The sequence below is a fragment of the Tupaia chinensis genome, unplaced genomic scaffold (genome assembly GCF_000334495.1).
Source record: "Tupaia chinensis unplaced genomic scaffold, TupChi_1.0 Scaffold145659_1, whole genome shotgun sequence".
NCBI classification, from domain to species: domain Eukaryota; kingdom Metazoa; phylum Chordata; class Mammalia; order Scandentia; family Tupaiidae; genus Tupaia; species Tupaia belangeri.
This window is the reverse complement of record NW_006205516.1, coordinates 32,432-37,359: the sequence shown is the minus strand read 5'-3', so window position 1 is coordinate 37,359 and position 4,928 is coordinate 32,432. Positions and strand designations below refer to the sequence as shown.

Below are 4,928 nucleotides of genomic sequence, written 5' to 3'. Positions count from 1 at the left end.
CCCTGGGGGGTGATTTCTCGCTTTCTGTCTCTATGTCTCTCTCTGTCTGTCTGGCGAGCGCACGCGCCCTACAGTGAAAATCTCTCCAAAAAAAAAAAATGTTTAAGAGAGGTTTTTGCTATAGGGCACGTGTGCTCACTGGAGAGACAGAGACAAAACCCCCCAAGGGAGATGGCCATACTATAAACCCTTCTCCTCCATTTTCTGCTCAGGATTTTGGGCATAAACGCACACACGTACGGCTAGCATGAGCTTAAGCCACCGACCGGTTCTAGTACCTGAATCGTGGTCAATTATGTAGGAGTCCAATGACATAACCATTTCGCCACCTGCTGGTCCCAAGGTTCCTTCCCTTTTAAGGCTGTCGAATATTCTGGGTATGCATCTACCGCCTCCCTCCCCCCTTTATTTTATCATTCCTCTGTGGAGAGGAGTGTGGGTTAGTTGCAACTTTGGGCTCTTGAGAATAATGCTGGTGAGATTCTGGGTCTACAATACCTCTGCAAGTCTGTATTTGCAGTTCTTTGGGGCATATACCCAGAAACAAAAAATTCTAACTCATATGATAATTCTGTGTTTAAATTTGGGGGCAATCACCCCTTTTGATGGATACTGCACCAATTTACATTCCCACCGGTAGTGCAAAGGGGTTCCCATTTCTCCACCGCCTCGCCAGCACTGAGTATGTTCTGCTATTTGATAGTGGCCATTCCAATTGCTGGGAGGTGACATCCTTGTAGTTTTTATTTGCATTTCTCTAGTAATTAATGATGTCAAGCATCTCTTCATGTTCCTTTGGCCATTTGTACATCTTCTTTGGAGAAATTCCTCTTCAATTCCTTTGTCCATTTCTGTTTACATTTATGGTAGTACTACCATCTATACTTGGAAGTTCACACGTATTATTTTAGATTTTTTCCACGGGGCACGTGCACTTTCTGGAGAAACAGAGACAGAGAGAAAATGGAAAATCAATCCATGGGTGGCATGGCCACATAACAATCTTTTCTCTTCACTTTTCCTCTAAGGATTTTGGGCACACATACACACGCGTGTGCCAGGGGTGATTTTCAATCTGCCTGGTCCAGGACACAAACCCCAGAGTCCGCCATGTGGGATCCAGCTGCCTTAACCACCATGCAACCTGCTAACCCCCTTTATCCATTGCTTAATCTCAGTCTTTGTTTTTTATAGTATGGGTCTTAGGTGCTCTTTAGATATTCAGAATATTGACCACTTATGAGTGTATGATTTGGAAATGTTTTCTCCCAACTGAGCGTTACTTTTCGCTCTGTTGGTTGTGTGCTTTGAGACACTGAGGTTTTTAATTTCTACACAGTCCCATGTATGTGTTTTTCTTTCATTGCCTGTGCTGGTGACCTGATTAATAAATACAATTTTATTGGAATGAGAGTAGGGAGACTGAGACTGCCATGCAATTGCGGTGATGGATCCTTTATTTAAAATGTTGATGACTCGCTCATTATGTATTTTGCATTGATTTAATTTAGTAGTGAATTTAAATGATTTATAATAATTGTCAATTCCACCTTACGTTTGGTAATACTGGCAAATCATTTGTACAGCAAGCCTGTAGCTAGGAGTGACAGAAAACGGTGCTTGGGGATTGTGAGAGGAGAGTGTAAATTTAAAAATAAGCACAAACCATGCATACTATATTTAATTTCATCCCCCCAACTCTAAATACTAAGCACACATGGTTTTCTCTCCACAGAAGGGAGCTTGGAAGACGCATAGATGTGACTGAAAACAGAGTGCATGTGAGTAAGCCTGAAACAAACAAACAAACAACAATTAGAACACTCATTCTAAAACCTGCATCAGGACTTAGACATCTGGTCCTTGACCTTCTGAAGGGACTCTCTCATGTGTGTCTTATTTAGATTTGCAAATTTGAACTTCGGAGTCTCTCTGGGAGGAAAATGGGATAAATAACCTCCAGCTTAGGGTTCCCTCCCAGTTCCAGGAGAGACGCGATTGGCTAAGGGAAAACAAATCCAACAGCTCCTCCGATGCTGTGTACAAGTTAAACACACACATGTATAGCAGAGGTATGCATAATGACACACCCCTTTCTATACCTGCATGTGTCTATCAGCCCCTTCTCGCACTGGTGTCCTTCAGGGAGCACACGGGCCCGGGGTCGCGTCGGGCTCAGAAGGACCTGGAGAGTGCCCAGACTAATGTGGGAGCAGCCGGGCTATGAGGGGTTCCATTGTCCTTAATAGGATTCAAGGCAGGCATATGCGCTAGGCTGACTGAGTGAATTCGTACATATTGGGGTGAGGGGGAAATTGCCCCACACCACACTCTCTATGGTAACTAAACTGTGTTTACTCAAGCAGAGCTGATGTGAAAAGATTCCGTGCAAGTCCAACAGCCTGGTCCTCTTTTTGCTTTCAAATTTCTGGTAAGGTCGTCCAGAGAGTGGCAGCCCTCACTTTTACTATTCTGGAATAAGAGGAAGGTCTGCATAGTTGGAAATTTGTCGAAAAATTAAACAGAAAGAATAGTTTAGTTACTCAATACTTTGAGTAAATGTTGGTTGTCCTCCAAGAAAGAAAAGATTAGAAAAAAATTATAGTCCTAATAGGTCTTGCAGACGCAACAGAAATTCCACATTATGGAACTGCTCAAGGCTTGAGTGAGTATTCTCTTCAGGAATGTCTAACACTTAAAGATTTATATTTTCCCTTGTGATGGAAACATTTTGAAGGCCTGGGTTCTCTGGAAACTGTTTTGTTGGGGTGGCCTGTATTTCAGGGTTTTCTTTTCAAGCACGATTCATCCCTTCAGGCAATGGTGATTAGAGGTCATTGAATCCAACAATTACTGCTTGAGAGGAAAGAAAACAAGTTCTATCAATGGGATAGCAACCCTCCACCACCAAAATACAAAGGAAAAGAAAAATCACATTGACTTTATCATGAGCTTTGCTGCAGAGTCCGTGCCAGTGGGAGACACAGTGCAGATCTCTGAGTTGGGCCTGGCTCAGACGGGACAAATTGGGAGCAGGGTGGACCCTCTTTCTGAGGCTGAGGAAGCTTATTCAGAGGAAAAAACGACCCTCGGATTTGGTGAATTGCTTGCTCCCACCCACCCCGGTTTACAGTGTTCTCTCAACGTTGTTCTGAAGGCACGTTTGAGCCGCAAGAAACAAATAAGGGAAAAGACTGGGCATTCTTGTCTGTTTCCAACTCTATAGTATGAATTTGCCCCAAGAAGCTAAATCCAGTTTTTCCCCTATCTTATGCAAATATAATGGTCTGCTATTGAAAGCAGTATTGGGCATACAGACCTAGTTCCAGCCATCCCCGGGGTAGGCCACTGTGCACTTTGGTTCTGTAGGTGGAGAGTCGACCAGTGGTGCATTTGGGTCCCCCAGAAGGAGCCCTGTTACACTGGCCCCTTTCACTGTCTGTGCATGGCGCAGAGAGAAAGCAACTCCTTAGATGACAGACTGGAAATGAGCCATCAGGGAGGGAGAGAAGTCCCTTCATGTCACTTACAAGTTGCAGTGTGGGGACTTCCAAAAGGATTAAGTACCATGAAACCCCCGTGAACTAGACCACCGCGAGGACTGTGACTTCTACCTAAGGGGTTTGGCTGATTGCATTGTAACACCTGGCAGCTATGTAGGGAGGAGCCAGGCTGTGACCCCTTCTCCACATGGCCCTTACCATCTTACTGAACTGCCAGGTCCACGCTTTTCCCTCTGCCTGAGGGATGAGGCCCAGCCACCGCGGTGCACGCTGCCAAGGCACTGAGCTCGGCAGGCTGGGACCACATGGGATTCCGGGGTTCAAGTCTTGGTCTAAACTAGAGGCCAGGCGCAGGGGTCTAAGTTAGACCTGTATCCAACACAGGAAGAAACCACGGAAGAATGTCCCAGTTGTGAGGAGAGACAGAGTAATAACAAGCTTCCTCCACAGCTCGGCACTTCTGCAGTGCTCGCTAAAGCGGAGCTGGGGGGAGTTTGGTGGGAACTCTCTGGAGGTAGTGAGTTAGCCATAAGGAAGCGTCTGCTGCGGTTCACGGTGTCAGGGGTATAAAGAGTTGCAGGCTCTGCTTTTCTGTTATGGCATGAACTGGTGCATGTGCTCAGCCAAGCCCTTTCCCTCTGATTGCAGGCTTGGTTTAAGAACAGGCGGGCCAAGTACAGGAGGCAACAGAGGGCTTTAACTGAGAGCAACGCACCTCCTGCACAGCCTGAGCCCGTTTTCATCATCATAGCAAATAACCCGTAACGTGCCGTCCTTCTTCGGGAGCCAGACGGGAGAGGGGTTCTTCTAATGTCTTCACCTGAGCAGCCCGGCTGCCCGCACTGCCCTTATCTCCTCAGCACCCACGTTGTCTATGAAGAGCTCGGTGACCCATGTTTCTGTCCCTGTGTGCTAACTCACGTTACCAATAAAGAGCTCAATGATGCATGTGTCTGCTCCTGTGTCCTCACTGGAGCTAGTGTGGTATGGATGGAATCTGTTATGGAAATGCCATTCACTCAAAAGGACAAGGAGGTGACATTCCTGAGTCACCATCCATAGGCCCTGCAAATCACAGAAGTTCCCACAGGCCATGAAGCTTTTGTTCTGACCAAATATCCTTCCCTGCCCTCGATCCTGCCATCCTAATCCTCACTTTGGGACCTCGAATAGGTGCAGGAAGGGGTGGGACAAGTCCCTGGTGAGGGGGCGCTGATTTCCAGCTGGGGCTGAGTGTCATTCATTCTGACGAGCTGGCCCGCATCCTGCACTCAAGGCTACTTCCAGAGCAGCCACTCAGGGATGCATGGGAAGGTCGCAGCTGAATGGTCTTCCAGACTGCTCCCCACCCACTCACTGCCCTCCCTTGCTGTGGAGGACAGAGGCGACTGGGAACATTCTGGCCCTAAGGTCCTGCTGCTTCTA

General features: G+C 46.9%; 1 long non-coding RNA gene across 1 annotated transcript in view; it reads left to right on the top strand.

Moving 5' to 3' along the window:
* The window catches only part of LOC102490345 (uncharacterized), a 5,474-nt gene extending 1,040 nt beyond the window's left edge, over positions 1 to 4,434 (top strand). Inside the window, exons 2-3 of the long non-coding RNA XR_337371.1 lie at positions 1,736 to 1,781; positions 4,152 to 4,434. This is a non-coding gene — a long non-coding RNA (uncharacterized LOC102490345). The remainder of the gene's footprint in view (positions 1 to 1,735; positions 1,782 to 4,151) is intronic.
* Positions 4,435 to 4,928: the final 494 nt, after the last annotated feature.